Source organism: Camarhynchus parvulus, chromosome Z (assembly GCF_901933205.1).
Source record: "Camarhynchus parvulus chromosome Z, STF_HiC, whole genome shotgun sequence".
Taxonomy (NCBI): domain Eukaryota; kingdom Metazoa; phylum Chordata; class Aves; order Passeriformes; family Thraupidae; genus Camarhynchus; species Camarhynchus parvulus.
Genome location: NC_044601.1, coordinates 33645538 through 33660932, shown reverse-complemented (window position 1 = coordinate 33660932; position 15395 = coordinate 33645538). Strand labels below are relative to the sequence as shown.

Genomic DNA, 15395 nt, shown 5'->3' with positions numbered 1-15395 from the left:
CAATAGGTTTGCAAGTTCTAATGCTCTGGCACAGGAAGCATACCAGTAAAATTCCACTAGATTTACAAAATGCAATGAATTTACTTCTCTGCACAAATGCCTTAGAAAATAAAACTAGTTACCTGTTTCTCAGCAAATTGGAGGGATGGAGAAGTAAAACGTGATCATGGGCTTTCCTGATATACTTGCAGTGGGTATACCAAGAAGGTAATGCGTGAATCAGAATAATACATATTTCAGCTTTCATCAGATCAGTAATACACACTATAGTTTCACTCCATAATGAACCATCAACATCTAGAAATTGCATGGATGCATTTTTTCAGACCAAGTCATCTTCTCTTTCCACATGACACATTTGCTTGAAAACCTAGGCATAAATCACCTTTTCTGTAAGAAAATGTAAATCCCACACATCTTTCTTTTTATACAGTTCTCCATCCTTCCCGACTCCACAGCCTTCCTAATTATCCACTCTTGATGTCTTTGACTTACCTGGAAAGCATTTTCAGATATAACAGCCAAAGGCAAAGTCGAGTGACTCAAAGGAGCAGGACCACTCAAATTATCTTTAAAATTCTGCTTCTCCTCCTTCCATGAGGCTGACTTTCTTCTTCTTTCAAACTATTTCATGTGGCAGTGACCATGTTTCCCACAGGCATTTAGGTACCACAAACTCTTAACACATCTGCCTGTTTGAGGCCCTCAAATGCCACCAGAATAGGACAGCACTGGTAGCACCATATAGCCACCAATAACACATCAGCCTAAAGTCTAGATTTTTGCTGAAAATTGAACTCATTAAATGTCAAAGCAACAAACATCATCCTTTCACAACCTCCAAGTCCCTCTTTTCCACATAAAGGGAACTACCTAATTTGGCTTTATCAGGTAAAGTTTGACTGTTGGAAGAGGGCTTCTGAAGCCTTTATAATTACTTCGTCAACCTCTCATATATTTCTTCTTATATTTCTTCTCTGCTTCCTGAATGTTGTTTAAAGCTCACATTTTCACCAACTACAAAAGATTAAACTACCCTTGCTTTATGTCATATCACAGTAATACTGGACAACCTTTTCACACAAACTCTGAAAAACAAATACAATTAGGAATTAAAACTAAATCCAAGTTCTGAAAAGGGAGAAAGAATCTCCCAAACTGTATTTTGGGAGATCCAAAAGTAAGAAGTGCTTTATATCCTGAAAATTATTAAGGCGTCCTGAGCAACTTGAAGAAACATGGCAGCAATGTAAGCAGATAAAGAAACCTTGAGTTCAAGAAAGTTTTGCCAGATGGTCATGGCCAATAAGTAGGCTGGAGCCCCAGTGAGGCTCCCACAGCAACAGTCATCACTGCTGCCACTTAATGCTGCAAACTAAGGCATTCAATTCCAGAAGTAAAACTCCTATATTTTACCAAACAGAGAGGCTGGACAGGAAATGAGAAGTGCTAATGAAAAGCTCAGGTTTTTAAGTGTTTCCTGTTCTCACTAGAACCACTTCCTTGATTAATCAATTTCTCTGCGATGCACGTCTACATGACCCCTCATTATAAAATGGAACAGCGAACCTCACTAAAACGTTTTCAACTCTGCAGATGGCCACAAAAAGCATTAAGCTTCATTACTGATCCTCCTTGCTATCACAGTTTCTCCCCCTTCAGCAGTTTCAGAGCTAGGCTGTTCCACATGCCTCTCAGAGACCTCAGGCTTTAGACCAGATCACACTGTCCTCCTGCCAAAGAGCTGAGCAGGGAGTAAGAGCCGAAGTCCAGACACATGCCACAATTACCACTGCAAACACTCAGCTGTTTTAGTGCACTCCGATTTCCAACTGCCTCAAAGTTCAACCCCAAAACAAGCACAAGTACTTTACTCCTATGGGTAAAACTTGCTGGCTAACAGCTGGGCCACGACAGAGCCTCTAATGAATTCTGCATCTTGCTGTGCATGAAAAGTTAACAGCTTTCACCTTCCCACTCCCTGCCTCTGCCACAAACACAGGCACTCAAAGTACTAATACAAATACAAGGTTTTGAACAATTGCTACACAGACTGTACAAATCACAACAGAGCCCCAGAAAACACCATCATCACACTGCTAGTGCTGTCCTGGATACTGCATGCCTTCCCTCTTATTCCAAACACTTAACCCTTTGGCACAAATGCCAGTACTGGTTCAGCATGATGAGTCTGGAAAATCTATGCCAATGTGCAAAGAGAACAAACAGCTATGTGTGTAATGTGATGTACATGATAGTATTAGGAATTTAAGGCAACTGAAAAACAAGCTTTATATACAATACTTCTTTGTCCTAGGTACTAGAAACACCTACATATGTAACCTGATTTATAGAACAAGATACACTTATCAGTCACTAAAAACACACTACATCAACTCTATCTTTGCAGTTTTAATCCAAAATTCAGATTAAAGCAATTACTAAGCACCTTGATATTAAAATTTAGACTAAAGTTATTTTAATTTTAATGAAGCCTGACTTCTAAGTCACACGGAATACATTTGTCATCAAAAGCAAGGCATCAACTATGCTTTTATGAACTCCTTTGGAGTAAAAGAAATGAAACATCAAGAATTTAAGCTGAATTTTAGCTACAACTTTTCTCTTTTGCTGAAAAGCAATAATAATCCGTTTTTATTATAGTTCTGTCCTTCACATTCCTCTACTCAGGATGATTCAGGAAACACTAAAGTTGCTTGTTCCAGTACATGCAGTACCCACCTGACATTGTTCTGGCTCATGACAGTACAAACAGTTCCATCAATGCATTTGAAAAAAAAAATGACTTGCCAAAACAAACAGTGGCTCAAAACTGTACTTTCCCTCTTTGAATGCTAAAATTGATATGCATCATTATTTTCAGTGTCTCAGCAGATAAAATTTCGTTTTTTCTTGCTTCCCACAAGAATCTTAATATATGCTGCCTTCAGATAGTATGGCCTATAAAAAATGCTTGTGGCTTTACTGTCAATATTTGATTAATTTTAACCCTAACCAAAGGGTTTGTCTATCTGAACAGAGGGCACACTCAGGGGAGGCAATGTATAAAGAAAAAAAATAATAGCACATTGCCAAAGTAACTAAATACAGAATCTCAGCTACATTTACAATTTTTGACTCTATATATTACATCTCAAGGCTTTAACATCTTGAACTCATGCAACCACAAAGGATTTTCAGCACCTCAGGAAAGGTCTCAAAAGAGCCTGCTGAAGTCATTTGATCACATCTGAAGAAGTTTTGAAGTCACGGCAGCAATCCCGCAAGGACATCTAACCAAACATTTTTATGGTGTTACTGGCTGTAATGTAAGTACTACATTAAAAATCCACACTGCTCTTCCTAGTGAGATCATTGAAACATTTTTCAGAAGCCAAACACTTTTCATTTTCTCTGCAAATCCTGAACAAAGGCTACAGTATTATCTTATAGATGCGTATCTATTCCAGCTGAGCTTTATCCAGGCAGACACTTTAGGATCAGCGCAAAATGATCAAAGACTGCCCAAACATCATGGTCTGAACACTCAAGCTCAGAACTGCCACAGCACCTCTCCAACCAGAAGCACATGTTCAGAGTCTGTCCTGCATTTTATGTACCCATCTACAAACTCCAACACATGCTTTCAGTATCCTTTAGACCACTTAATTCCCACCTCTACACATCTCTATCTCCCTTTTAGGCAGTTTCAGTTACTGTTATTTATCTGGATCTTGTTTGGTTTTATTCTCTATTAGTGGCACAGGACATAAATCGTCACAAAGTTTGCAACCAAGTTTTCAGGACCCTAAAACAGTGGTTAGAATGCTAGCTGTAATTGAGAGAGAAGCTAGCTAACAAATAATGCTCTCTACTCTCAAGCATTATTCCAATCCATTCCTGGCACTGTAAAACTGCTATGGGAATGTTGTTCTGCCACACTGCAGAAGCTGACAAAAAAAGCACAACTTTCTTCTCCGGTGGTAATCACCAGAACAAACCCCAGAGAGGGGGGCTGTGACTGGTGTTTTACTGACAGCACTCTTCTCTCAGAAGACATGATCATGCTCTTCCTGGAGGTTACTATATTCACTTGCATAACATCTTGCATTCAGGCACTAAGGCAACTTGACCCAAAAGCTACTTTGGCTTTAAAATGCATTTTTTTAACTCTGGTTAAAACGAAAAATTGTCAAAACAATGCCTCATCCTCTGTTCACTAAAAAAAAAAAAATCCACACTGATTTTTCTAATTCAAGAAAATGGATGGAAACGCTGTAACTATGCTGCCATGTCCATTTGATATGCGGTCCTGATGTCACAAAGACCTGTTTTCTGCTTTTACTTGGATCTCTAGCAGACAACATTTATCTCTTATTTCAAAGTGAGCAGAAATACTTATTCATATCGGAAGTCACTGTAAACCATTCCAAACACATGGGAATTAATAAAAAATTACACAGATTAGTAACAGTATCAATATCCTTTGCAGCCTAAATGAAAAAAAGGAGTTTGCAATACTTTCTAATTTCTCCTCCAAGTATTCTTTTCCCTATCTCTTCTATAATGGAGACTATCCTTCTGTCCTTCTGGGATATTTCCCAGCATCATGAACTTTCCAGTCTTGTTTGCATAGTCACCATGAACTTTCCACAGTAACCAACTGGGTCATTCAGTACCAAAAACTCTCTCAAGGAACATTAGGGATCTGTACAAGAGCAGCATGAAGGGTGCTTTGCTTCATGGTCAAGGCAGAAGCACTACTTGAGGCTCATAGTAACCATAGTGTGCTCAGCCTTAGCAATTCAGATGGAACAATACATCTGTAGCACGAAAATTCCCTGTTTTGGCAACCCTAGGCAACTCTGTCCATTTAAACTATCAATCACCAACCACTAAACTTAGTGGCATCTGTACACTTCTTCCTTCTGAAAGAAATGATGGCAAAATGCTGGAGTGATTCTGCACGCAGTCACAACAAAATATCTGTCATTCTCCTTCAGCAAGATAGCAACGGCCTCACCTAGAGTCACTACTGATTAGTCCAAAGCAAAAAGACAGCCTAGCTGTCCAAAGTAAAGGCACAGAAGAAACACAGTTTTATTTCATCCCTCTGCAAAGGTCCCACTGCATTAGTTCTGGTATTATAGCTCAACTTCTTCTAGCATAAATGTGAAACCCAAAAGTAATTCACTATTTCTCACAAGGATGATCCAAGAATAGTGATGGGTGGCAAAGTTCTAGTGCTTTTCGGTAACAAAAATTCCCAGGAAGTGCAACACGGTGCACCTGAAAATTACAAGAATAGCTTACCTGGACAGAGAACACTCCTTTTGCAGTCCTGATACCTGGCCACCACTGCATGAAGAAAAATACTGTCAAGAACACAGACATGGGGAAAGGAGGCAGAGATTTGAAGATGCAGCAAGCACAAATATGCCTTCCACATGGCTTGCATGCCAAGAGACAGCCTAAGTTTCTGCAGGAACAGTTTATTCTCCCCTCCAGCGTAAGGTTTTTGCACATCAGCCACTGTACTGCTCAGTTTAGGCTATCTCATGTTCCTCCGCTTTGAAAGTAAGTCTTACTCAACAGAGAATTAGCAGTTCATTTCCTCAAATGTTGGAATCTGAAATGTAGGGAATTCTCAGAACTTTGGGCTTGTAAGACAAAGCTTAGAACTAAACATAGGATTTGATCTGAGACTTTGGAAAAGTCTTCTAAATTTAGGTGTTAGAATTAACAATGTGGATTTCTAGTTTAAAGTAGAAACACATTGAACTAAGTAGAGGAAAGTTTAGGGTTTTAGGGTATAGTATTGTAGGTTTGTGTGTTATGATTAGTTAAGAAAGCTTACACTGTAGCATGAGTCTTTATGACAAAATATTTAAAGATTAACTTAAAGTATAAATAGCTTTATTAGTAGTTTTATTAGTTAATAAATTTTTAAAAGATTTTTTAACTAGAAGTCTTGTGACTTTCTAAGCCATGTGGTGAGGATGTGAGCTAAACTCACCTTTCCAGCTTATGTAAAAGATAAAAAAATTAGATCACATCATCTAAAACAATTTAGAAGTTTTGTCTCCAACTTATTTAAAATTCTTGCACAAATTCTCACAAGCACTTTTATCAGAGTAACAAACCCCTTGCATAATAAACTTTGAGTAGAATTTTGGTACAAAATACACTAATGTAAATAAACAGCAACTAAGTTGGTGGAATGATGCTGGTGCAGCTACAAAGTCAGAAATTCATGTCCAGAACATCACTTATGTCCCCAAATGTCATCTCAAAGTCTGTCAAAGGGGAAAAGGACAGCTCTGTTCCTTATAAAAATCTCCACACTCCAAGGACTATAAATAAGGGATATTGTTAAAATGAAAGATCAAGTTAAAGCTATACATTTGTAACTTTAAAAACATCTCCTCCTCCCTTCTGTATCTTTAATCAAAGGTTATAAACGTGTACAGGATAGCAGTTGCCATGGAAATATGCAGGTCAACATCTCTCTGTGGGAACCTCAAAGCTCCCTTCACTGTCAGGCGCCTTGTAATGACAGGGCCACATTAGCACCTTTGACTCTCAGAGGCCATTTACTGCACAGAAATTAGCACAGATGACTCCATTCACCTTCCACAGACAAACAGTAACTACCCCTGCTCAACTGCTGCACTCGCCCATTCTCCCAGGACACACTCCCAAACCCAATTCAGCATCATCCCTCCCTCACACTACAGCAAATTCATCTTCAAAGTTTACTGCCTTCTCAGCAAACACTAATCAGAAACCAGATGTTGCACAGGCCATCAGATGCTCCACCTGATCAAGAGCATCATTTCATAGTCTGCTGAGAAATTCCTTTTTCCAAAGCAACTGGCATGTAATAAATCTCCATCCTTTTCTAGAAGATGGAAAGCAGAGCTATGAAGAAAAACAGAGGCAGACATGCAGCAACAGGAACTGAACTCTCATAAAAGCCAACAATTAAATTAGAGAACACAAGACAGCGTCTGAATAATGGTTACTTTTACCTCTGATGGTTGTCAGTGTTAAAGAGGGAAAAAAGTTCTTTAAAAAATCTCAGTGGAATTCCTGGATATCAGCATACACCATTTGATGCACATAGGAGGCCGATTTCAAGGCAAATGCAAAACAGACGCCTTTTAAAAATATTATTTTAAATTAATTCCAAAGAGGCAAATTCAACCATCTAAGAATGTGTTCTTATCAACATCTTAATACACATATGTGCCAATATACACATTTATACAGTCACATGTTTGTATGAAGTAGATTTGTGCCACACACCCTCTGACACTGGAGTAATAAATCCCTTAGACACATAAAAGGTAAGATTTAACATACATTTAGAATAAATTTATCTACATATCTTAAGAAAGAAACTATTTCAGTAGAATTCACTCTTATTAAAAATAGCTAGTCAAGTACATTAAACAGCTAATATACTGTGAATGTATACCTATGGGCTGGTTCTTTTATTTTTTAATTCTTCAGAGAGAGAGGAAATTGTAGAAATAAAAGCTCTTAAGCCTATGGAAATGTCTCACATATTCATCACGCAATCCTTCACAACTGATTCCAGTACAAAAGAAATGAAACTACATTCTATGTCCCACTTACCTAGAAGATAATCAGGATGACCTTTCAAGGCAGTTTATCAATATCACCGATGCTGAGTAAAACCTAAGTAAGATTTAACTAAGCAGTAAATTTATTTCCACAGGGCCAAACATCTAAACATTTCGATTTTCAACAATCCAAATAATTTAATGAAGAAAAAGGCAGTCACTCTCTCATCTAAGTAAGACTAGATTTTAACACGAAAGAACAAATTAATTACTACCACTGTGCAAAATACAGACACTTTTTAATGGCTTTGCAGGGTTTTTTGTAGCTTTGCTTTCTTGGTGGGGACACTAATTCCATCAAAGACACTTATTTTCTTTACACCTACAGGTCTGATCAATCAGTAATTTTCTGACAAATGGACACTTTAGGTGGGGTACATCTACAGCCATACACAGATGGGGATCTGCATGTGCATACATATGCACCTACAGCAAATCCTTCGTAATTATATGCAATTGCTCAGTGGAAAAAGGAATGCCTGAATTTCTTGCCTCCGGCCATTTTAGGGCACTTTTAGTGAAAATAAACAACAGCTATATGGGAGAAAAAAAAGAGCTTTAAGCACAGCATTGGTCCAGCAGACTCCTAAAGTCTGCAGACAACTAAAGCTTGCTACTGGGGGGCTTTGTTTTTGGGGGGTTGTGTGCGTGTTTTTGTTTGGTTTGGATTTTTGTCGTTGTTATTTTCAGAAGTCAAAAGAGTATATTTATGCATGTCCCTGTACTAGAGGGCAACCTCTGCAGGCATATGCCCAGCCTCAGCTACGTTTCACCCACACAAACCTGCTAGCAAGACGCGGGCCTGATTATTAACTTCTGTGTGCAGACCACCCTTCTCTTCTTAAATGCTTTGCAGAGATACTCAAACTAAGAACAGATTTAGACACAGCAATATCTCATGGCCCACAGTGCAATGTTTGGCATGAATTACAGTCTACTGAGAACATCCAAGATGGGGCTCAGAAAGAAGGGCAATAAATATTTTATAAGATTAGGTTGAGAGAATATTGATTGTCCCAAAGCCTGTCATTGTATCAGCTGGTCCAATGATCCCCCCCTTCCACACACCGTCTTCCTTATGTCCTCAGACAAACAAAAGGGGTCTCATCTGATTTTACTGAACAGTCAAATGTTCTGCTTGCATTAACAACTGGGATTTTATTTGTTAAATGTGGCTTAATAAATATCTTCTGAATAAATTCAAGCATTACTAGATGAGGTGAAAGCATAGAGAAGAGTATATGTAAAATACTGTATTGACATGCATTCTTACAAGTTACTGTAATTCTAGCAAACAAACCAGTATTATCCATGTCCATACGACAGTCCCAAACACCACACGGTATTGCCAGTTTACTCCTTCCTATTGTCACAAGAAATTATCTGCAAACCAGAAAGGTACAGTAATGAATGCATTTTATGGAGATAAATTATGGAATTAAATGTGTCCTCATACAAACTTTGACCAGTCCATATCATGCTCAGCAAAACAAACAACAGCTCCTTCTGAAGTGCTCCAGAATTATGAGTTCAATTACAACAAACCTGACCAATGTCAAGCACCACCTCAGTGACCTGATTTAAGACGTCAATTCAATGTGCACTTTGTTTTTTAAAACGTCTATATTGCTCCATTCTCCCTAGAACATCTAAAATCTACACAGAGAGAGAATTCACATACAAATCCAACAGCTTCCACATCTCTAGGTCTCTTCCCCACATCCTGCATTGTTTTTCCAGTAACACACAATCGTAACTCATTATCTCTTTCAGTGGAAATGAAAACAAAGACATTCTATAAAAACAAAAAGCCTCCACATTTCTATTCATCTCTTTGTATATTCAATGGCAATGTTCATACAGTATAATTTGTTTATTTAAAAAAAAGCACAACTGAGCATATACTTATAAATCAATGATTTGGGGCAAGAAGAATGCCTGCTTTATATTGAGAGATGGAAAAAACTCAGAAATACTGTTTAAGGCTGGCTGTGAAAACCACTTTCAACAAAGCAAGAACTATAATCACGTTTCATGCATTCTTCCCCCTACCCCTTGTCTCTGCCATTTGCAATGTATGCAAATCTGTATGGACCTGGAGGTTTTACTCAGGCACAGGGAACTCCAGCCTCCCCATTGTCTCGCCTTGTTGCAGTTCTGTCAGACCTGCTTTAGGTTCCAGACAACCTTTGGTCTCTCTGTTGTACACCAGCAAAGAGCTAACCAAGTCTGTAAAAGTTTTTCCTCGCCTCCCTGCTTTCCCAGTAGAACTGGCCATCTCCATAAATCCTCCCCTGCTTTGCATATTTGTTTCTGTCTCCCAGCTAAGTAATCAGAGGCACGAACGACATCACAATTTCCCAGTCTGCTAATTCCATATATTTCCAAGTCACTTCCATACCAGTGCTTTATCACTGACACACCTGCTCAGCCTGCACAACCCTGCAGAGGAATACACAACCAGGGTCCATACAAGAAACAGGGAACCTGCCTGTCCTTCCAATGAGGCCAACAGGTACTAATTTTGCAGCAGTGTTCAATCCTCTTTAGCCTGCTTCATATATAGGCTAATACTAATTTTTTAAGAGGATCAATGCAGAAAATGCCTAGTGGATTATGAGTTCACTGCTCTACATGAACAGAGACAAAAAGAAATAGGTGGAAGAGTAGAGAAAAATAAAAAATGTGTCCACTATTTCTTGTACCAATAAACTTAGTTCTAAACTTCATACATGATTTTCAATTAACTATGTGTAGTCTTTATAAAAGTTCCTAAGTTCTTTATCTGATTACATTTACAGATTTTTATTATTTTCATCTGTTTACAGTTCTTTAATATTTTGGCATCTGTTTTGTCCCCCCGCCCCAGGCCACAAGAACTGGCTCCCCCAGTACAGAACAACACACTCTTGAAGTAAAGGCCGCTGTTTAGTGCTTTAAAAGACTGATGTGTCAAAAGTCTCACAGTTACAGTACTGAAAAAAAAACACTCATGACCCTTCGTTTAATGCAAGTCTTCTTTTCCTTCTCCATCCCATAATAAAAAAAAGAGAAAGTACTACACCTAGTAAAAGTAAGTTTTGGTGTATTTATTAATTTTGTTTTCAGAAAGACAGACATACCCAGAAGCTCACTGCACTACAACTTGGTGTTACAGGCAGCAGGAGGAAACAGAGCAGATCTTGGACACCCATGGCTAGAAGAGGAGCTCAACATACTTCTTACTGCAGGCAATGTCCTCCCTCATGGTGAATGAAGGCAGGCTACAGTAGCACATCCAGAAGCTAAACAGGCCTTTGCGTTCCTGGAACTTTACAGGCAGACAAAAGAATATAAAAGCTGTTTGGCCAGAATACAATTAAATGTAAGACCTCCTTAATCCAGTTCTGGACAGCAAGATCTGTAACTTCCCAATCCAGGATAACAGCACACATTAGTCTGAAATAGGTGGTTCTACTTTTTCTCTTTGTAGCTGAAGAGCCATGGGAACAGAAAAAGTAATTCTTGGTTCCTTTCATCAGTCGATCCAAGAAATAAGGACAAAACCTTCACATCAGAATGAAAACAATTAAAACAGCTTCCACATCTAGCCTGCACAGCTACATCAATACAAAGGCAAGTTAACTGCAGATGGAAGCTTTGGCAGTGCCTTTTGGCATTCCCAAGCTCCTTCTGGTACTCAAACCAGAGTATGCTCCACTGAAAAGCAGCTCTTCAGGCACTTCAACTTCCCAAGCTCAAGACATAAGTAAAGTAAAGTGGGACTTCCCTCATTCTTTTCAATACACTTCTTTTACCTATCTACCTAGACACTCAGGCACAGCACTACCATGCAAAGCCAGATGAAGAAGACCTTATAAAACACCACTTCATATCATCAGAGAAATTACTAGTTAGAAAAAAGGAGGCAGAAAGCTTCAGAGAAAAAGCAAACAAACAAAAAGCCAAAAGCACTTCCAGCTCCTTGTATATTATGCAGGTTTCCAAATGAGCATACCTTTCTTCAGTTAATTAACATGGCATACAGCAACTGAGTATAGGACACAACAGAGAACACTCCCCCACCAAACTGTTTAATATTACCACAATGAAAGTTTCCTATCCACTTTACTTGTTTTTGTTGTCATCTTTAAATCTCCAACCTCATTCTCACATGCTACCCAGAATTTAAAACACTGTGAAAATTTGTCTCAGTCATGTCTACAAGTATTTGATTTTTATTTAGTAAGACTCATTGTCGATCACCATCCGCTCATGAATAATGTTTTCATGGTCATATACCTTCAGAAGCTACTTTTTAACTCATTTAAATCACAGAATATGAATTCAACAAGATCCAACAACTACTTGGAAGCACTGGAGGCTTACAAGACATGTTAGTCAACTTTGGCAATTATTTCATTACCTCTGCACGGCAAAACCTGGATTAAGTAACTTCAGCTCTGAACATTCAGGGGAAATACTTTATATTCTTGTTATCTACAAAACCCCTGTTGCAACAACTAGCTTGAGATTCCCTTTTTCCTGAAGAAAACCAAAACTAAAACAAAACAATCAGTGGAGTTCCAAGATAACATTACAACGATAGAAATGCTCCAAGATTTTATTTCTGTTGATTTAGAGTCCCACTTAGAAAAGTCATCCTTAAAAATCAGATTATGGCACAACCACCCATCTACTTATTCAACACCGTTTGCAAACTAGGTGACATATGCAAATATAACATCTAATGCTAGCAGCCCAGAACAAGAATTGATTTCGACATGACTGAAAGAGACCTCCCACTTGCTTCACTGCAAGAAAACAGCTAAGAAAATGTATTTTAAAACGAAAATTCTCATTTAGCACACATCCCCTAAGACAGCTGGGAGAGAGGACAAGAGTGCGCTGCAGAGCAAGCACAGCGCAGCTTTCAACTCCACCCAAGTGGCCTTCAGCAGATAACAGATCCTCTGGAGTTCTCCAGCTCCTCCCCACCAAAAGGCTGCATGAAGCAGGGAACTCTGAGGCTCAGCTGCTTAGGAGGCAGGCCAGTATGGGATGTGCCAAGGCGTCCAGAACATCTCTTCTTTTTGCAGGACCTCTTAGTGGTATGAATCCATACATTTTGGAAAAAATGTTATTGAGTGTTCAATGTAGTAGCTGTTTATGCAGAGACTGAGATGGGGGGAGGAGGAAAGGAGACTGAATCATAATACCAGCAAAGAGATGGCAACACATCATATTAAATTAAGTCTGTGGGCACACCTACACTTAAGAGTGTCCAGAAAAACCTATGAATCAGTACTGGAGTTTTGAAATAGAGCCGTTCACATCAAACACTTAATTTCTTGTGGAAGTAGCTACCACCCTCCCCACTAGCTACAATGGCTTTTGTTTCTTAAAACAAAAAAAAACCACATGAGAGAAATTTAAAAACCAGCTATAGACCTATTTTGGTAGGTATGAACGCAAGCAGCTTTTGTCAGCAGACTCTGTAGCAATCCTGGACCATCGAAAAAGCTATATAAAGTAATTGCTTCAGAGGGGGGAGAGATGGTGAAATACTTCCTCTACAAGCCAAGAGATAATAGTAAAGCTGTCAATCCAGCTCCTCATTTACAAAACCTCCCTTTTTTTTCCCCCCCCTCTAAGAATATAAATGCAGTAACACATTCCCATGCCACCCGTTTGCTTCCAGTAGAAAAAGTCACCTATACTTCATCTCTGCTACCAGAAAGAATGAATGGCCATCCATACATAGCCTGCTCGTCCCAGGCAGCACACTGTACAAGCGTTCTTCCCTGCACAGCAGGGAACATGGTACGTACAGTGTTTCACCCAACACGAGCCACTCGGTTCTCTCTTACAATGCCCCTTTCTAACTCAGTTTGTAAACGATACTCCCACTCCGGCTCGGCCTCCACATTCGCCATCCATGCAGCCAGCACAGCTTCCTTTAGGCGCACTTGCGTAACTGCCTGAGCTCGCACTCTTTCTAATAAAAGAAGTCATTAAATAGTTCTCTAACAAAACCTCCATACAGGTATCCAAAAGGGAGTATGAGATCAGTAGCTATTTCTGAGCCTGATGGGCACAAAGCACTCAACAGACGTGCGCTAATTACTGTGAGAATTCCAATTTTCTTTAAAAAAGAGGCTTTATTACTACAGTGATTTCCAGAGCTACTAGAAATACCTGGGTGCTAAAAACTTAAAGATTATGTTTCACATTTTTCAGCCGAAGTAACTCCCCATAAGAGGTACATGACAATAACGCCATGAAGGTAGGAAAATGCTTCAGCATTAAACCAAAAAGCAGACTTGAAAAATCCCTTCAACCTACAGATCCATCGGGTTCCCACCTACACCAGGGCAGGATCAAGCTCCTGTTCCCCTCCCTGCTAAAGGCAGCCACGTAATAGAAAGGAGCTGCAACAATGAAGTTACCACGGCTGCATTCATCCGCTCAATCCCTCTCTCTTAAACACCCATGATGCGTAGTTTTGTATACACGGAAAACACCATGCAACATCCCACACCTCCGGGAAGCAAGGATCATCCCCACAGAATCAGCTGAGGGGCAAATGGGGACAGAAAACTTTCTCTTCACCAGTACCTTCCAAACTCAGCACCTCTGTGGAAACCTGATTTAAACTCTCCTGACAGCTAAAAAATAAAGCGGCACATAACAGCTCTTCAGAACACATGCAGCCAGCTACCCTACGGCAAGCACCCAGTGCCGCGTACTGCTCTTCGCTCAGCGACGGACGGCGGCTCCCAGCAGACAGCGGCCTCCCCGAAGCGCCCGGACACACTCCTGGCAACCTGAGCTGCTGACCCTTGGAAACCGACCGCTTCTCAGCCAGGCGAAAAAGCCTCGCATCCGTCCTCACCACCCTCGGGCGCGCCCCCGGCCCCCATCTCCGCGGCAGGTGCAGCAAGCGCGGGCGGCGGGGGCCCGACCGCCACCCCGGGCACGCACCTGGCGGGGCCGCGGCCGGCGGTCGCTGCCGCCGGAGTCACAGCGGCTCGGGGGCGGTGGGAGAAAAAGCAGATTTATAAACCTGGCAGCCCTCGCTCATTTGCTGCAGCTGGAGGCTCCTCCTCTCCTTCTCGGTCCGGCCGCGTCGCACGCGGGGGCTGCCAGCGCCCTCGCCCCCCGCCCGAACCCAGCGGCGGCCCGGGCCCTGTCAGGCGGCAGGACGGACTGCGTTCCGTAGGCGCAGCCGCGCCGCTCGCCCCCACGCCCGGGTCCCCCAGCCCCGCACCCACCTCGGCGGGAGAAGGCGCGGCGGCCACGGACGGTCGCTACCCCAGTGCCGACCGCTCCCTCGCCGCCGCCTCCTGCTCCCTCCGCCCGCCCCCCGTCGCCGTCTCCTCCTCCCCGGCCGGCGCACAGCCCGCCCCCCCGGGCGCTCCTACCTGCGGGGGGCTGCGGCGCTCCCCTCGCACGGCCCCCGCCTGCCTCGGCGCCTTCTCCGCAGCTGGGGCTGGGCCGGCGCAGCCCCCTCCTCCCCTCGCCGGCGGGGGCAGGGCGGCTGCGGCGGGAGGGGCAGGAGGAGGAGGAGTTGGTGCCCGTGTGTAACAAGTTTGGGTTGCCCCACAGTATGGCGGCCGAGCGGTGCTGGGGGCGGGCCCAGCCCTCGCTCCCGGGGGTCGGGCAGGGGCCTGAGCCGCCCTCTCCTTGGTGCTGCTCGTGCCTTTCCCCGCGTCCGCCGCGGCCCCGTTAACGGCAGCGGCCCCGCGGCGCGACCGGAGCGGCAAC

At 41.8% G+C, this 15395-nt stretch overlaps 1 protein-coding gene across 6 annotated transcripts in view; it reads right to left on the bottom strand.

Annotated features, from left to right (window-relative positions):
* SEMA4D (semaphorin 4D) overlaps positions 1-15191 on the bottom strand; it is a 100452-nt gene extending 85261 nt beyond the window's left edge. For 4 of the 6 annotated variants that reach the window (XM_030968925.1, XM_030968923.1, XM_030968920.1 and 1 more), the window contains exon 1: positions 14903-14978. The gene's annotated coding sequence lies outside the window, so the exon portion shown is untranslated. Of the gene's footprint in view, positions 1-14612; positions 14876-14902; positions 14979-15052 lie in introns of those variants that run through there. The other 2 variants (XM_030968921.1, XM_030968922.1) reach the window with 2 other exon arrangements.
* Positions 15192-15395: the final 204 nt, after the last annotated feature.